Source organism: Acomys russatus, chromosome 1, assembly GCF_903995435.1.
Source record: "Acomys russatus chromosome 1, mAcoRus1.1, whole genome shotgun sequence".
Lineage (NCBI taxonomy): Eukaryota > Metazoa > Chordata > Mammalia > Rodentia > Muridae > Acomys > Acomys russatus.
The window spans coordinates 41,818,775-41,838,399 of record NC_067137.1 but is presented as its reverse complement, the minus strand read 5'-3'; the positions used below and the strand labels follow the sequence as shown (position 1 = coordinate 41,838,399).

The 19,625-nt window shown below is 44.7% G+C and overlaps 1 non-coding gene across 1 annotated transcript; it reads right to left on the bottom strand.

The window, feature by feature from the left end:
• Nucleotides 1-2,694: 2,694 nt before the first annotated feature.
• On the bottom strand, nucleotides 2,695-2,827 carry LOC127197410 (small nucleolar RNA SNORA17). Its single transcript, XR_007831670.1, has one exon. It is a non-coding gene; the product is annotated as a small nucleolar RNA SNORA17 (small nucleolar RNA).
• Nucleotides 2,828-19,625: the final 16,798 nt, after the last annotated feature.

Genomic DNA, 19,625 nt, shown 5'->3' with positions numbered 1-19,625 from the left:
TTTGTCACCACTATATCTTCTGTTCACCAATGCTTCAAGAACCCCCGTTCCAGGAATCTATCCCCGACTGAGCCGGTCCATGACACCCCTGCTTCCCTGAGTACTACTAATACAGATGTGCACCATCACACCCAGCGATTTTGATTTTTTTCACTGTAGAATAAATATGGAAACACAGCTTTTAAAAATTACTTGTTATTTATTTACTTTATATCCTGATCACAGGTTACCCTCCTTCCTCTCCTCCCAACCCTCCCTTCTTATCTCCTCTCCTCCCATCTACCCCTCCTTTTCTCCTTAGAAAAGGCAGAGACCTCCCATAGATATCAACTAGCCTTGGCATATCAAGTTGTACCAGACTAGGTTCATCTTGTGCTATATGGAGGCTGATGAAGCAGCCCAGCTAGGAGGAAGGGATCCAAAGGCAGGCAAGGGAGTCAGAGACAGCCCCTGTTCCTGCATTAGGAGTCCCACATGAAGACCCAGTTGCACAATGATTACATACATGCAAAGGGCCTAGGTCGATCCTATGCATGCTCTCTGGTTGGTGTCTCAGTCTCTATAAGCACCTCTGGGCCCAGGATAATTGATTCTGTAGGTCTTCTTTGGTGTCCTTGACCCCTCTGGCTCCCTTCATCCTTCTCCCCACTCTTCCACAAAACTTCATCTCAGCCTATTGTTTGGCTGTGGGACTGTGCATCTTCTTCCATCAGCTGCTGGGTAAAGCCTCTCAGAAGACAATTATGCCAGGCTCATGTCTGCAAGCAATGCAGAGTATCATTACTAATGACAGGGGTTGGCTCTGTCCCATGGGGTGGGTCTGAAGTTGGGTTTGCCATTCTCTCAATCTCTGCTCCATCTTAATCCCTACACTTCTTGTAGGCAAGACAGTTTTGGATAGAAGGTTTTATGAGTGAGTTGATGTCCCCCTCCTTCCACTGGAAATCCCACCTGGCTACAGGAGGTGGCTACCTCAGGCTTCTTAACCGTTATTGCTAGGAGTCTCAGGGCCATGCTCATAGATTCCTGGGAGTTTCCCTTGTCCTGTTTCTACCTTGTCCCAGAGATGCTCCCCTGAATCTAGTTGTCTGACTCAGTACTCTCTCACCCCATCCTCCCCACCTGAAATTTCTTGTTCCCATCACCACCCCCTCTCTCACCCAGTTCCCTTCCTCCATATCTACTCCCAATGTCTAATCTATTTCCCCTTCTCTGAGATTAAAGTGTTCCCCTTGGGCCCTTCTTGTTACTTAGCTTCTTTGGATGGATAGTAGCATGGTTATCCTGTTCTTTATGACCAATATAAGTGAGTACTTACCATGTTTGTATTTCTGACTTTGGGTTACCTCACTTAGGATGTTCTTTTTTTTTTTTTTTTTTTTGGGTTCATCCATTTGCCTGCAAATTGCATGATGTTATTGTTATTAAAATAGTTGAGTAATACTCCATTTTGGAAAGGGACTGCATTTTCTTGGTCTATTCTTTAGATGAGGAATATATATGTTATTTCCAGTTTCTGACTATTATTAATAAAGCTACTTTGAACATAGTTGAGCAAGTGTCCTAGTGGTATGGTGGAACATCTTTTGGATATAGGCCCAAGAGTGGTACAGCTGGGTCTTGAGGTAGAACTATTCCCAATTTTCTGAGAAGGCACCAAATTGACTTCCACAGTGGCTGTAAAAGTTTTCACTCCCACCATCAATGGAGAGGTGTTCCTTTGCTCCACGTCCTCGCCAGCATGAGCTGTCACTTCAGTTTTTCATCTTAGCCATTCTGGGCCAGCTTGCCAGAAATCCCCACATTGAAGGAAATCCCCACATTGAAGGCCAGCTCTACTGTGTTGCCCAGGTGAGGTGCAGGGCCTGCTCTACCTGTTGCTGCAACTGGTGAGGTCAGGGACAGCTCTCCTGTCTCATGCTCCCAGGGCCAGGTCTCATGACTGCTGCAGGTGGTGAAGGAAGCAGGGAGGAGGATATCTTTCCCTTGTCCATGCCACCCCATAGGAGATGAGTGGTAGGGACAGCTCTCCCATGCTTATCTCCTTGGGGGATGGCTCACCTGCAACTCTTACAATGTGCAAGACAGCTTTCCCAAGTACTGCAGCTAGCTAGGGGCAGGGTCAGCTCTCCTGCTCTCATGTCCCAATGACCAGCTCTCCCATAATGTCCAGGTGAGTGGTAGGGCCAGTTCTGTACCCTTAGGCATCAACTTGTCTCTGGGTGGCAACAGACCCCACCATGGTCCCAGGTGGCACCACTGGCTACTCACATCAGGCTGTTCATCACTACCCTGAGTCTTCAGTTCTGCCTCTCTTTATTGGGCCCACATCCTTCTGTTTCTCTTTCATTTCTCCACAATTACTTGTTCCTTTTAGAGGCACCCAGGGTGTCGGAGTGTCTGACCATCTCAGGAGTGGTCTCAGGAGTCATATGTCCACTTGTGCATTATGGCATCAGGCACAGTCTACTTCCCTGTTCCTGAAGCCTTCACGGATCCTGACTGGTAGCCATTTCACTTGGTCCGCTGGAGTGGCCCCATGTGAGGCTGGTCTGGGGCTCACTCCTGCCCTCAGTCCCAGGCAGTGTTCGTCTGGTTTCCTGTTTGCTCCTGATCCTGGGATCCATTGAGGCCTGTACAGCACAGGACTGGTGCCGGACTGTTGGGTCTTCTCGGGCTCATTTTTTTTCAGGGAATATTAGGGTACTTAGTCAGTCAGATGTTCACAGGTCAGAACACTGAGTGTAGACACAGCCTCTCTCCTCTCTGCCACCTGCTGATGCACATGTAACATAGCAGTCACACCTGCAATGCCTTTAGGGGTAGGTCTCTGAGACTTTTATCATGAAAGGGTGTTGGATTTTGTTAAAGGTGTTTTTAGCATCTAATAAGAAGATACAGAGGGAGTGGGCACACTTGTCCCTGGTTTTAGTGCACTTGCTTTAAGTTTCTCTTCATTTGGTTTGGTGTGTTGGCTATTGGCTTGCTATATATTGCCTTTATTCTGTTTAGGTATTGTATCCCTGATCTCTCCAAGACTTTTAACATGATAGGGTGTTAACTTTTTTCAAAGGCTTTTTCAACATGTAGTGAGATGATAATTTTTTTCTTTTGCTTTGTTTATATTGTGAATTACATTGATGGATTTTCCTATGTAGAACTATTCCTGCATCCCTGGGATGAAGCCTACTTGATCATGGTGGATGATGTTTTTGACGTGCTCTTGGATTTGGTTTGTGAGTAGTTTACTGAGTATTTTTATATCAGTGTTTACAAGGGAATTGGTCTGAAATTCTCTCTTTGCTGAGGCTTTGTGTAGTTTAGGTTTCAGGGTGACTAGAGCTTCATAAAATAAATTTGGTAGGCTTCCTTCAGTTCTTCAGTTTCTATTTTGTGGAATAATTTGAGGAGTATTAGTATTAGATTTTCTTTGAAAGTCTGGTAGAATTCTGCACCAAAGCCCTCTGACCTTGAACTTTTTTTTTAGTTGGGAGGCATTTAACGAGTGCTTGTATTTTCTTAGGGGTTATAGGCTTATTTGTTTACCTGGTCTTAATTTAACTTAATAAGTGGTATCTATCAAGAAGATCGTCCATTTCATTTAGATTTTTGCAATTTTGTGGCATAGAGGCTTTTGAAGTAAGACCTAATGATTATTTGGATTTCTATGACCCCTTTTCTTTTCTGATAGTGTCTCTCTGCCTGTTATTTAGTTTGGCTAGAGGTTGTATATCTTGTTGATTTTCACAAAGAACCACGTATTCTCTTTCTATTTTAATGACTTAAGCCCTGAGTTTGATTATTTTCTGCCATTTACTCTTCTTGAGTGTGTTTGTTTCTTTTTGTTCTAGAGTTTTCAGATGTGCTGTTAAGTCCTAAGGGTGAGATCTCACTAATTTCTTTTTTTTTTTTTTTCAAAGCATGAGAAACTTTTATTTCTGAGCAAAACATATATGGTGGTGACAACAAAATGTATCAATGTAGATTATGAGATTATACAGTCAGTTAAAATATATAAACATTCTGTTGAACTATGTTTAACTCACTAGTTTCTTTATGAAGGCACTTAGTGCTATGGACTTTCCTCTTAGCACTGCTTTCATTATGTCCCATAAGTTTGGGTATGTTGTGTCTTCATTTTCATTGAATTTTAGGAAGATGTTAATTTCTTTCTTTATTCTTTCCTGACCCCAGTCAATGGTCATTGAGCGGAAAGTTGTTCACTTTTTATGAGTGTGTAGGTGCCATATTACCCTGGCTGTTGTTGATTATGTTCTTACACTGGTCTTTAGCCTTTTGGGCTTTGTGGTTATTAGGTTTACGTTCTGATTTCTGAGTTTATCTTTGTTAGATGGATGGTTTTGAATGCCTCTGAACCTGGCTTCTGTTTTTTCTCTCTCTTCTTTCCTGATACCCTGGGGTCCTGGTCTACTACTGAGTCTTCAGGTTTAGTTAGGTGTCTTCCCTGGGGTTTTTTGTGGCCTGGGTGGGGTTTTGGGTGCTAACTTTGCCTCTTGGATCCCTAGTACCAGCATGGCCTGGGGTCCCTGGTGCCACAGTGGCCTTCAGGAAATCAGGCAGAATTGTGGGTGAGAAAACGGAGTGCAGGGGGCAGGGTGCAGTTTATCACTCTTTGGTGTGCTTTAGGGGAAGCACACCTTTTAGATGATATCTTTAAAAAATATTTACACTTATTTATGTGCATGTCAGAGAACAACCTGCAGGAATCAGTTTTCTCCTTTCACTGTGTGGTCCCTGGAGTCAAATCAGGTCGTCAGTCTTGGTGGCAAGCCTTTTTACTCACTGAGCCATCTTGTTGGTCCTGAAACACAGCTTTTAGGACTGAAGGCCTCCTTAAGGATGGTCATGTCAGTTCTTCATCTGTATTAGTTAGAGTCTAAGCTTTAACCTTACTGCATTCGTTTCCCAGTGTTAGACTGCACTTTAGCATCTTCAAGGGGAGGTTAGTAACCACGGAAAACCACTTCTACCCTCTGGCTGTCTGGTTAACCGTTACTTCAACCCTATGGCTGTCTGATTAACCGTTACGTCTCTGGCTGAGAGCTGTTTTCTCTGAGCTAGCTCCATTTCAGGACTGCTCTTGTCAGTGACCCCTCTCGAGTTGTCATGTGATGGAGACTAGCATGAGCCCGAGGAAGGAAGAGTACTAGGGCAACAACTTGGTGTGAGTGTTCCCCAACACTAGTTGATCACGTTGACCAGAACCTTTCCCTTCCCTCTGCTGGCTTGGAGACAAACTCAAGATACCACAGAGTTCACAGTTATCATTGTGCCTTAAGGTCATGGGGTCGGGTGTGGGGCGACAGGGGCTTGTGTGAAGTCCCATGGGTCATGGAGTTAGACAACTTGCTTGTCTTCAAGTTTTCATCTCAAGTTTGTAATAATGGCAACTTTTTTGAATAAGTCTAATGAAATGCAGCACATACTGAAGTGAAGAGTAATTTTAATTTAGTGGGTATTGAATTTAAAAATTAAGAACTATTGTGTCCTACTGGGCCTTAGTTCCGGAGAGGTCCAAGTACGGAGAAGGAGACCAGGGGGAAACTCAAGAAGGTTACTCTATTGTAAACGAACTAAGTTCATTTACAATAGAGGCCACAGTGTCTTAGCACATTTAAAACCTGGAACCGGGATCAGGGGAGGGGGTAGAGTAAGACTAAGGAAAGGGCTGAGACAGGGAGAGAGTTTCAGAGCAACTGGAGTGAAGTGGTCAGTTCACCATGCAAAACTGGTTTAAGATTCTCAGTGTGCGTCTTGGGCTCACACTCCTGTCTGCTCTTCTGTCATCATCAGCCGAGGCTGCGGGTCCTTGGCTCTGCCTTGCTTCCCAACCAGGTGAAGTTTGAGATAGAGTTTCACTAAGTTTCCCATCCTGGCCTTGAACATGCAGTCCTCTTACCATGCCGGACAAGACCCAAAACCCTTAAAGAAACTGACATTTTACAAGCATCCACTTGTATATTCTAACTTAATATTTTATAGAATATGATAGAATTTTCCTTGAAAAGTAATTTTTTTTGTTGGAAGTGGACAAGATTGCCATGCCAAATTGAGACAGGATAGACAGACAAGGACAATCAAGGCAGTGTGGGAAGGAAAAAGCTTCCTGACCCTGAGTTTGGTTGACATTTGTCTCCTCAGTGCTGGTTGTATGGTTCTGGAGAGACAGGATGACACCTTAGGAAAAACACAGGAGAATAACTTGTAGTGGGTTCCTAGGTGGAATTTGGGATTATGACTGTGCTTGGCTGATTTAAATATTGATAACTCTGACACTGAGTTGTTCAAGCATGTGTCACTTAAGATTTCCACTAACGCTGTAGCACATGGCTGCAGGCAAAAATTAAACAGTATCCATCCAGTGATGCATTAGACTTATAGTTGCTATTGTTCATATTCTGAAACACCACACATACACACACCACACATACACACACCACACACGAACATACATATATACACACACTACATCCCACACATACACACATCCCACATACACACACCACACACGAACATACATATAAACACACACTACATCCCACACATACACACATCCCACATACACACACCACACACGAACATACATATAAACACACACTACATCCCACACATACACACATCCCACATACACACACCACACACGAACATACATATAAACACACACTACATCCCACACATACACACATCACACATACACACACACCTCGTACACCACACACGTATACACATACACTGCATACACACTACACATACCACACGCACACACACCTCACACCACATACATACCATACACAGCAAACACACACATACAGCACACATACCATACACACAACACAGATACATACACATACCACACACACCAAATATACACATACATACATAGCATACCCACCGTAAACATCACATATCACAATATACCATGCACACAAACACAAATACCACATACACCACACACATATGTACATACACACACATACCTCACCACACACATATGCACATGCACACATACCACACACACACCACACATAAATACATACCATACACACACACACCACACACGCACACATACACACATCCCACATACACACCTCCACACCACCCACATATGCACACCACACACACATAATACATACATACACACACTATACACAGTCCACATACCCACACACACTTCTCTCTCTCTCTCTCTCCCTCTCTCTCTCTCTCTCTTCCTCCTCACCATTATGATGTCTAGAAATGTCAGACAAGAAGGACAAAGAGAAGAGCAAACCAAGTCTAAGCAGCTCAGCGTCCACCATGCCATTCTCACAAGGAAAAGTCTAGGCGGCAGTTCACGCTCTGACAGGCACGTAGGTGGGTAAGTATGCCCATTAGATATGCTCACCATTCCCCCCCCCCCCCGTCTCTTTTCCCCCATTGCCTTCAACTTCCTAAAATCCACTGAGGGTCTTATGTAATAGAGGGGTCTCAGTACTAGGTAAGGCTCCACCCACAATGCATCTGGTACAGCTTTGACTGCTGACAGTCATGCGCTCTTCCTGACTTTTCTTGTCCTGTGGCACTGAGAGGAGAAGGAGCAGGGCTGGGAGGTGGGGTATGTGTGCTGGTCACCTGCTGCAGCAGCAGTAAGACACCTGAGCTAAGCCATTGAAATGGGGAAAGTTATTATGGCTCACAGTTTCAGAGTATTCAGTGTGTGGTTTGATTCTATTTTTTTTTTTTTTTTGATCCTGTGGCATCATGGTGCATTATGGGAGAATGCATGGGAGTGTGGTTACACATCTCAGGAAATAGAGAGGAAGGAAAGCTCAGGGGTTACAATGTTCCCCCCCCCACAACTAATAACACACTGCACTGTTCTCACTTTTGGTCACACCTCCTAAGGATTCCATGACTTCCCAAGAGTAACATGAGATGATGACCGAGATTTTAAGATTGGGAACATTAACAAATCAATGTCCAAAAGGAAGAGAATCTGAGTGGGCAACATGCATTCAAATGTCCAGCAATCATGATAAGAATGAAACAGATAAGTCAATTTTAATAATATACTTTCTTAAACTCCACAGGCCAAAATATTACTTGGATGTGCAGGCAGAATAAAAATATAGGTGATTCCCCTCTGCTCCACTCTGTACTAGACCTTCAAATATGCTATATATTTTACATCAACAGCACAATTCACTTTAATTATGGAGCCATGTGGTCAGTGGTTGCGTAGCAGGCTTGCTAGTTCAGCCCTCTGTGAACTCAAGTTGTGCCATGTTTCGGCATCCAGCCCATGTTCCAAACTTAGGTGGAGCTGAATGACTCAGCCCATCTTCCTGAGGCTGTACGGTTTGCAGAGCAGGCAGCACAGTGCCTGTGTCTTACCATGCATTCAGAAGGGTCCCTGTACTAGTCAGGATTCTGCAGGGGGAGCAGAACTTACAGGATAAATGCAGATTACAAAGGGGTTGGATTTGATTGGGGTACACAGTTTTTGCTGGATAGTCCAACAATGGTTATCTGTTTGCTAGAAAGGCTGGGAGCACAGTAGCTGTTCACTCCACCTAGCTGGATGTCTCAGGAGTTCCAATTTGGTGCTTAAAGCTTTGGAGGAATCCTGGGGGAGCTGCAGACCATAGTGGAAGGCTGAAGCAGGTGAATTCTGTATCAGCAAAGGATGGATATCTGATATCATCACCCTTAGCAGCTGCCCCAGAGTAGATGCATTCCATTCACAAGCAAGGAGCAAAGGCTTGTAGGCAAAAGCACCATTTCTGTTCCTCAGATCTCTTTATATGTGGGTCTCGGACAGAAGGTTCACCCATTCTAGAGGAGGGACTTTCCATTTCAGTTAATTCTTCCAAGAAATATCCCCACAGATCTGCATGTGTGTGTCCTTAGTTGGTCCCAGATTCAGTCAAACTGAATCTGGATCAATCATCACAGGCTGGGTTTGTGATAGTGAGGAGCAGGGTGAGGGTGAGGGTGAGCGTGAGGACGGAGAGACTTAAATGAAGAAACCCATCAGAAGCATTTGGATTACTTTCCTGAAGTCATGCACTGGGGCGGGGGTAATGGGGACAGGATCAGAGGCTTATAGCCCCCATATCAGCAGCTCTCTTGCCATCTGGAGCATGAGGGGTAGAACCAGAAGATGTCCAGTACTCTTGCCCACTTTCACACTATGATGTGGGTGTTTGGTACACATGAAATGTAACATCTAGCAGGAAGTTTTCCATGCTCACAGCAGCCATGGGCTTGGATTCTGCCTTCCCATAGCTTTGGTTTTTGGCTGCAGGAGTGACTAATGATAGAAGCATAAAATAAGTGGCCTGTCATCCGGATAGCTCCGCCAAGTCTCATATGGCTAAGTCCCAGCAGTTATAAATAATAAAATAATGATGTCACTCTCCTCTGCTATCCAATATGGTGCGATAGGAAAACAAACTGATTCTCTTCCCCAAGTCCCAGCTATGTTTGATGTTGTTGTCTTTCTCTTTGATGTGTTTTTCTCAGTTGCTTCTACAGGATGAGCTGTGCTCCTGTCAGTTCTACCCCAGCATTCAGCAGAGAAAACATTCTTTAGTTCACTGACGGTACCTTTCATTGGCTTTTCTGACTAGGCAGAAGCTCACCCACAGTTGAGCTTTAATTTCCCTGACCCCCGAACTCTGCACATGTGTGAGTGTGGATGCCTTTGAACACTTACCTGTTGGGTCCCTGAGCCCTCAAAATACTGGTTTAGGAAAGCAGCTGTGAGGATGGCACTCTTGCCATGGTTGTGCATTCTGATAAAACAGCTCTCACTCCTGAGTTTGATTTAAATGATCTAACACATAGTTTGCTTATTAAAAAAAAAACCCTACTAGTTTCTCATCCACACCAAATGCACATTTTTCACGTGGTTTGTTTGCACTATTGCCATGAAATGCTTGCTGTGTGTCAGGCTTAGGCTGGTATTGGGGAGTCAGAACCCCTGGTCTATGCAGAAGGCCTATTTGTAGGATGAAACACATTCAAGTGCAGACATGTTTTGGGACCAGAAGGCTTAAGTGAAAAAATAAGTTCCTGTGGCCATGCTAAGCCACAAACATAGACAAATAGATATATGTCTTTCCACAATGCCAGAATTCATTACATAAAAAATTCTCAAGTTTCAACCCTTTCAGTGTCTACAATGCACCAGGTAATTTCTTCTACTTTTGGGATCTGGCCCAGGAAAGTGGAGGTCCTTTTATTTCAGTCTTTTTTTTTTTTTTTTTAAGACAGGCCTTACTATGTAGCCTTACTATACCTAGAACCTACTATGTAGATGAGGCTAGCCTTAAGATCACAGAGATCTGCATACTTCTGCTTCCCATGTGCTTGAGCTAAAGGCATGAGCCACTACCTCTGGCTTTTTATTCAAATCTAAATTACTAATACTAATGCTAATATCACATATCATACAGCACACAGTAAATCTGCTTATATATCTGCATATGTGTGGTTTACATGAATGAAAGTAGACCTGCCCTGGAGTTCACAGGATTTCAGAGGTTGGTTAGTAGAGATGTTAACAGAATGTGTGTTGATAAGTTTTATTCTCAGAGGGAAGATGGAGACAGTGATAGGGAACAGATGAATTGAACCAAGTGTATATCAAGGAACAGTAGGTTCAGGTCCAGATGGGCAAGTAGGTGGACATTCAGAAGTAGGCTGTGTCAATAGCCAGTGACCAAGCCAAGCTGAAGCCCTAGGGACAGACAGGAGCCCCCTGTCCATCAGCCCTTGGCATATCACCAAATATCAGATGATAAGTTGATGTGGGGCCATTGCCTTCACAATACTGTCTATTACTTTATGGGGTCTAGACAAGGGAATGGCACCTTTCCCAAAGTCTGGTGTACTGACTGGGTAAGTTATCGGTCCTAGTTTCCTAAGATAATTTTAATAGCCCATGTGCTCCTACAGTCTCAGTTTTCCAGATCTGTTTATAGGGCAGCACTCTTTCTTCTCCCAGGAGTGAGCCATTATTCTGTTGCATGTGGCCTGTGTTGGTATCTGCAGTCCTATTCAGGCTGCAGCCATCCCCCTCTGTCAAAACAAAGAGAAAAAGCCGTGCTTTCCATGTTACGGAGGAACTCAGAGTAGGGCACAGCTTGCAACATCAGTAGGGATAATGTGACTTGTCTAGCTCCGTAGCATTTGAGAATCACTGCATCCTGGCTTTCCAGGGGAGGGTGAACAGTTCAGGTCATGGTAGGATCAGCTCCTGGCAGTGAGGGGGCCCTGGCTGTGAGCTGCTTCTCTCACACACCACTCAGCTCCCTGTTCCTGCTGGCACAGTCTCTGCCTGAATCAGGACAAGGTAAGTGCACCTCCCTCTTTCCCACTTCTCTCCTCTCCTCTCCTTTCAGTGCAGCTACTGAGAAAAGACGGAAGCACTAAAACTTACTAGGCACCTGTGGCCAGAGGTCACCATATGGGAGCGAGCAGAGCTACCCTGTCTTTTCTCTCTCATTTTCAGTGCAGGAGAAACTCATGGCTCTGCCTCTTATCCTACGAATGGAGGGAAGCTTTGTTCTGTATCCATGGAAACCCCACCAAAAAGTCTTTGTATTTAGGATTCATTGAAAGTCAGTCAAGTATAAAAGGTTTTGAAGACCTTACAAACCACACAGCTGAGTTAGTGAACCCAAAGGAGGAGCTGAAAGCGACAAAGAGGATATTCTTTTCAAGTAATGGACTCTTTTTTTTCCTCTGAAATTAAAACAATCTTTAAAAAGGGTATATGCTTACTGTGTCAATGGTTTGTAAAAGTATACCATTTGAAACATAATCCCTCTGGCCTTGTCACCCAGGGACGGTAGGCATGATGATTTTCTTTTTTTTTTTCTTTTCTCTTTTTTTTTTATTAATTTATTCTTGTTCCATCTCAATGGTTATCCCATCCCTTGTATCCTCCCATTCTTCCCTCCCTCCCATTTTCCCCTTATTCCCCTCCCCTATGACTGTTCCTGAGGGGGATTACCTCCCCCTGTATATGCTCATAGGGTATCAAGTCTCTTCTTGGTAACCTGCTGTCCTTCCTCTGAGTGCCACCAGGTCCCCTGACATGATGGTTTTCATATAATTCATTCTGGGAGAAGAAGACTCAGTGTGCTTGCAGGACCTGTTTGTAAAGATAATCTAAAGAGAGAAACTTGCTGAGCTTACTCTCTGTCCAGCAGTTGGACACTATGGAAATATTGGGTGTAGGGGTCTTTCGGATCTCTGTTGGGTAGTTTTATGTCAACTTGACACAAGCTAAAGACACCTGAGGGGAAGGAATCTCAACGGAGGAAATGCCTCCATAAGATCAGGTTATAGGCAAGCCTGTAAGGCATTTTCTTAATTAGTGATTGATGGCGAGGGCCCAGCCCATTGTGGTTGGTGCCATTTAGGCTGGTGGTCCTGGGTTCTATAAGAAAGCAGGCTGAGCAAGCCATGGGGAGCAAGCCAGTAAGCAGTACTACTCTGTGGTCTCTGCATTAGCTCCTGCCTCCGGGTTCCTGCCCTGCTTGAGTTCCTGTCTAGGCTTCCTTCATTGCTGGACTACAAAGTGGAAGCATAAGCCAAATAAACTCCTTTGTCCTCAACTTGCTTTTTGGCCATGGTGTTTCATCACAGCAATGGAAACCCTGACTATGACAAGGAGTGAAAGACAACATTCCCTCATGGGAGAGGACAGAAATAGTTCTATCCTTTGAATGGATCCTATCCTGAGACCCTGGTGGGATTGGCAGAAAGCAGACCTGGACCAGGCTTCTTAGCTGTGAGTCTAGCTGTGCTAGCCCCTGGCTTTGGGAAGAAATTGGGTGAGAAGGTCCTGACTCAGAGGGCCATCCTAGCCAAATGAGTTGATGTTTAGGTGGAATGGGACAAGTCTGACACATCTCAAGTGTTCTGGCCATGTGGGTTGTGGTTAGCACAAGATAGCACAGTGGCCGCTCGTCTTCTGTTCTCATATTTTGTTCTCCCTGTGAGCATGTGAAAACCGCACATTACCAAAAGTGTAGGGATGAGAATATCTCATCTGGGCTTGGTAGAGAGCGGCTGTCTTCCATGGCACAAAGTGGACGCTGTGGGGCTAAATACAGGAGGTGATTTTCCATACTTTAAGGATAATTCTTACCTAAGTTGAGGCACTTATAGGGTACATGTCTCAGGCCTTCATTAGGATCAAATGAGAAAATCTACCCATAAGATAGGTCTGCAGTGTTTACATGATGCCCAGGAGCCATTTTCATTCCTAGTTGGCATGGTGTCTGTCACTTTTTTGGTCCTTTGTTTGAGAACACTTCTGGCATAGGAATTGAATACAGGGCCCCAAAGCATGCCAGACAAATGCTTTGCAACTGAGAAATATTTTCAGTTGTTTATTGTTAAGTATTTAAGTATTTTATGTATATGTGTCTCTGTGTGGTTATGTGCACCATGTCTGTGCAGATATCCTTGGAAGCATTAGATGCCTTGGAACTGGAGCCACTGGATGTGGGTGCTGAGACCTGAACTCGGGTCTTCTGCAAGAGCATGAACTCTTGAGCTGTTGCTCCAGCTCCATGCTCACTATTCCTTATGAATTATTTTGTCAAACTTCTGACTGGTGTTTCTAACTTTACTTTTACCCACCCTTTCCACAGGATGGTGAGTTTTGTGAGATTCTTTAGGGAAGAGTGGTTTAATGTAAGCTTGTTTATGTTAGGAACTTCCTGCAGGATTTTAGGTCTATTAAAAGCCTGTCCACAGCTGCTGTTTTGCTAGTCCATATGTTGAGACGTTTCTGTGTAGGTGTATTATCCTGTGCTTCCTAAGTCCCACTTGGCATTTTATTGTCAATGATTATTGCTTCTGAAGAAATTATGTGCACGCATGCATGCAAGACACCCACAAATGATGTGGAAATTCTTCATATACATTGCTTAAAAATCTTCAGATTCAAGCCTTAGCTTGTCTGATCTTAAGCTAATGATTATGAGTATTATGCCCCCTTGCCACTGGTTTTGCTACCCTGAGCCCATTGTAAAATATATATAATGACATTCAAGAGCTGCGTGGAATTGGCTTTCCTCCCATGTCGCTGTGCCTGTCTTTAACTTGCAAACACAGTGTCTACATTTGCTTTGGCTTTTCTTTCTTTTCTCATAAACATTCATGAAGATGACAGATCTCGGTTTTGATGGGCTCATAGCAATAGTGGTCAGCGAAGAAGCATTCTGTGTCTCTTGACTACCCACTCTCAGCCAACAGCAGGGAGTCCTCTTGTTATCTTTAGGGCAAATGTGTGGAATGAGTGATAAATTAGCCCAGAGGCTGAGAGACACTGCAAGCTAACGATGCTGAAGGTGATTATGAACAGCACAGGAGAGAGCGAGCCCTGCCAGCTGGAGTGCAGCTTCTTGATGATGTCTCGTGATGAGATGAGAGTACCTGCCATCGGCACAGTGAGGGTAGCAGCCAGGGTTCCCCTCAGAGAAAGCAGGGCACTTCTTAGGTGACTTGAGGTGTATAGCTGACTTCTTGTTCCAGGAATGTGTTACCTTGCTAAGTCACTGCTTCCAGAAAGGTGGTTGGTCCTTCCTTCAGCTGATGAAAACCCACACAACCCCCAAGGCTGGCTGAGACCTCACCTTAGGGAGCCTGTGCTGTTTTACAGTGTTTCACCAGGCTAGGCACTCAGCCTGCTCACCAGGAGGCCACTGTCTGCTCCCCAGCTCTCTTTAGTTATACACAGCTAGGGAGGCCAATTTGATTTTTTTTTGTTTTATTTTTTTCTCCGGATTTTAGGTGATAATCTCACTTCCTGTGTATTAAAAGTAAAAGATTGTTTTGCAATCCATCTATACAACATTTCAAACTTGTGGTGGCTGTTTATTCAGCAGGCGTAGTGATGAACCTCATACAGATATCATGAACTTTGGCAGAAAGTTCAGTCTCTGCTCTCTGCCTGTCCCCCACTGCTAGTTCCCTCCCCATAACTCGACTTTCATGTTGTAGTGTGTGTGTGTGTGTGTGTGTGTGTGTGTGTGTGTATGTGTGTATGAAATCTAGGATTCATAGGAAATAAAACATACAATATTTGTCTTTCTGACAAATACTAGATTGATCTCTTTTTTTCTTTCTTTCTTTTCTTTGTTTTGTTTCTGAGACAGTCTTGCCTCTGACTTGCTGGGTAGCCCAGGCTAGCCTTGAACTCCTGATTCTTTTGTTTCTACCACCCATGTTCTAGGGTTGCAGGCTAGGGAGTAGGTCCAGGGCTTCACAAGTGGTGGACGAGTACTCTGCCAACTGAGTATTTGTGAGGCTTCCTCTCTGCTGTCCTCATTAGAGGCTGCAGAGAGCCTGCCAGCCCTGTGCCAGTCCCCACCGCTTTCTTGTGTGACCTGGCCAGGGCCACTTGCACAGGAAGAGCTTGCTGTTGTGCTGCGCCTTTCAACATTCTCCCGTTCTGGAAAAGCAATTAAGCAGGAGGGGTCTCCATGGGCCCAGAACCCTGTCAGTAGAAGATCAATAGTCTTTTGGAAGCCCTAGTCTCCCTTATTTCTAGACTAAATGAGGAATGATTATATATTAGGTAAGGAATGGTGGCAAATGTGGGGGAATTCCTCCTTTGGTGTTTGAGAGCGAACGCTACCATCACATTAATGCAAACCCTGGGACACTGTACACACCACTGGGGTGAGATCCACCGGCTGGGGTTGCTGCTTGCACACCAGGATCACTCTTGCTGGCTTAAGCAAAGAGCGCAGCCATACATCTCACAGCGGAGCTCTGCCCAGGGTCTTGTTATTTTTGAAGCATGTTTAGTGTTAATTCTTTTGACCCAATTACAGGCAGTACCTGGGAAGAAAAGACTATTTCCTTATGAAATAGAACTGAATGAATGAGGACCACATGGAAGGAGGGCCAGCTCCTCAAAAGAAGCCCAAGGTCATCCTGGTTACTTTATGGAAAAAAAAAAAAAAAAAAAAAGACAGAGATCAAGATCAGATTAATGCAAATAAAGCTCATTGGACTTTATCTTTTAAAAAATTTATTTTTGTTAATATTAGTTGTGTCCGCATCTGTGTGGGGTAGAAGCCACCAGACTCCCCTAGAGCTGGAGTAAGAGTAGCTATAAGCTAGGTGATGTGAGTACTGGGGACAAAACTCAAGTCCTGTCTAAGAGCAGTGCATGCTCCTAACGGTGAAACCAATATTGCAGCAATGGAGATATCCTGCCTGATGGGTTGTTATAAATGTAAACTTTTAAATGGTGACTTTCATTATATGTCTAGCTCGAGCAATGCTAAAAGAACCCAAAATGGAAGGCTGGTTATGCAAATATATTCAAGTTTTGATAGTGATGGCCAGGAATAACAATGGAAGTTCTTAAGGTATGTTCTTGGGGTACCTGACACTCAGACTCTTTTAGTGAAAGCCATTGATCAGAAACCTGGGTAATATGCGGTTGTGTAAGGCCCTCGGCTAGCAAACTGCTCGTGGGTAATATGGGGTTGTGTAAGGCCCTCGGCTAGCAAACTGCTCGTGTCTGTCAGAAGCTGCTTACTGAGATGCTAATGGAGGCACCTGGCACCACCTGCTTGGGTACATTAAAGGGCCAAAATTCATCACACAGTTTCTCTATGAAGATCTATTCTCCTCTCCTGTTCATCGGTGGCTGCTTTATTATGGGGTGTGGGCCTGGAGGCACTCCATAAGCACCTGGAGTTTTCATTATAGCTTTGGGAGAGGAACTTCATCTCCATTTTCATCCAAGTGGAACTGCGACGGTCGTAGGATGGTCAGAGGTCACAGGTCCTTCTGCAAAAGAGGCAGCGATGGACCAACCCCATGTGAGCCACGTGGCAAGGACCAGTGCACACCCTCTCCGCCCTCTGCCAGAAGGGTGGGCAGGAAGATGATCCTGAGACCCCAAGCTGGGCCCTACCACATAAAGCATACTGACTATATAATCACATCTGAGGACACAAAATGGGAGAAACATTGGTCACCTCTGCATAAACAGAGTACATATGGTTCATGAGTAGTTTGTGACGTTCTTCATAGACTTTGAAATCTGGCTTTTTAAGGCCACTGGCCTGCTGAGAGATGCTATTAAGGTCAATTGGTTAAGAGAAAGTTTGGACTCTCTGTCTGTCTACCTGTCAGTCTGTTCATGTAAAAGACATGACCCTGCTCTTGACCTATGAGAGAAGAAAACTCGCCCATTAAATGGAAGAACTTGGATGTCAAAAATTGTTTGGATTCTTCTTGATGTTGTATATCCGGTATACAAGGCAATCCTTAGGGGAATCTCCAGGCAGTGGCCATTGACTTTGACAGTATCAGCAGAGCTGAGGATAGAAATGAAGGTTCCTGTCTGCTCTGTTTAATTAGAATCATTTAATTAGTAAACACCAAGTGTCTTCCATGGACTGAGGTCATAGCCCGAAGTGAGATGACCCTGGGTGACCATCACAGTGAATTATCAGAGGCGTAACTCAGAGCGGCACCACCATTTTATGTTTGCTTCTCACATTCAAAGTATCTAAAGACTCCCCCATGTGGATGCCAAGGAGCAGGCTTCTCCCCAGGCTCCCCTCTGCTCTTCAGAGCCTGCGCTCTGGTGGCCATCAGGGCAGATGAGCATCTGATGGGCTGTAAGTGCTTTGGTTGCTGTTGGAGTGTAGGCGAGATAGAGGGTTGTCAGCTTAGCAGCTGCCAATGGTTCTCATTAGGTAGAGGTGGATGCTGTGCGGAGTTCACTCTTTGAAGGAAGAGATGAAATTCTGAAAGGCCAGAGGCCTCCTGCCTTGGAGGCAGCTTGAGGGGCTAGGTGTGAAGCTGCCCTGTCAGCACACTGGGAGCCAATGATACCTGAAATTGAGGTTGTGAAGGAGAGGATGCACGCCCCAAGTGGAGAGGCTTGAGAAGCAGGGGGGCAGGCGGAAGAGCACTCACCTTCATTTTCATACTTTACCTCGACAGTCACAGACCATGGGGAAAATAAGACCCCAAGAGTGAGCAGTGGAGGTCTTTCTAGACAGAGCACTCAGTGGTGAGAGACGCACCTACAGCCATGCAGTGGGCATGAGTGACAGTCTATGCAATGTGATTAAGAAGAAATACATGACCTCACTAGTTTAATATAATCTTTGATCCAGTCAGAACTGAGCAAAGACTATAGAGTCATGAGGCACAAGGGAAAGAGTCTGTCTTTATGCAGATGTTGCTTGGTTTTATCTGAATTATCATAAATCCAAGGAAAGAGGCTTAAAATGTCTTGTTAATGTTTTATACTGATGGCACATTCAAGTAGTTCACCCATATCTAGTGTTAAATATAATATATAAGTATAGTTAATTTCACATTTTTGGCTTTGTAAATGTAGCTGAGATAATTTAAAAGTTCTGTCATGTGGCTTACACTTCATTTTGATTGGTTAGTGATATTTTAGGGCACTTTCATATTTTCCTCTATAGCCAAACGTCCTGTGAGAGATAGGACTCTCTCTTCTGCTTCCTCCTTTCTTCCTTCCTTCGTGCTTGCAGCTTCTTCTTTCCTGACCCATCATGTATGTTTTTCCTCAGCCCTGTCTGCCATGTACAGCCATGGGGAACTGCAGTGTGGGTGAGGGAGCCCATGTGACATGTACTTTGCAAATTATGAGAGAGAGGAACAGGAAGGGGTAAGGGAGTGGAGATGGGGAGGAGATGCTGATTCAGAGGACTGGGCGCCTCTAGATTGGACCATGTGTGGCATTGCCCTCTTTCCTCATCGCCCTCCTCTTTTATCTGAAGCCAGTACATTTCATAAACCAGAACTGACTTCTTTGCATCAACTGCTGGGCTAGTCAGCTCCTTGCTGGGCAGTGTTCAAAGTGGGATAGAAAGATGAAAGGGCAAAGGTGGATTTCCTTGCATGGGTATGGTCTACAATGTTCTGTGAGCTTGTTTTTGTGTACATGCGGAGATGGGTGTGTTCAGAGGATTCCAGAACCACAGGATGAGGATTCCTGCTTAAGAAAGTGGGCCAGGCATCTGGAGGAAGCAAAAGTTTCACATCTTGATTCCTGAGAATCAGCCTTACAAGGTCGAGGTGACACTTATCGTGAGCAGCTCTCAGTACTGTGTCTCTTAGGGGAGAATTCATGGCAGGCCTCAGTGCCCTCAGTGTCTCTTGATGGTTGTGGTATGAGGGATAGGCAAGATGTTCTGCCATCAGTTTCCGTCTTCTGTCTGACCTTCCTCTCCTGCGTGAATACAGCCATCTGAGCTGACTGTGGAGCAGCATTGTGTTGGAGGCTGGAGGCCATGTGTCTCAGAGACCCCTGGTGAGGGTCAGGGTCTTCTCCAAGATACTCCCTCCTGAAGAACTGTGAGAGCCCATAGCATGTCTGTTATATACATTCTTAGGGATGTTCTAGGGCCATCATGGGGCAGAGGCTGTTACAAGGGGCTCATCCTCCCACCATGGATACAGTGACGTCAGCTAACCTTTTGCATCCTCCTCATTTGACCCCTCTGCACTGGAGATGGAGCCTTAGCAGAATGAATTTAGCAGAATAAAATAGGACATAACCCTCCAGTAACAGATGAAAGACGTGGAGACTC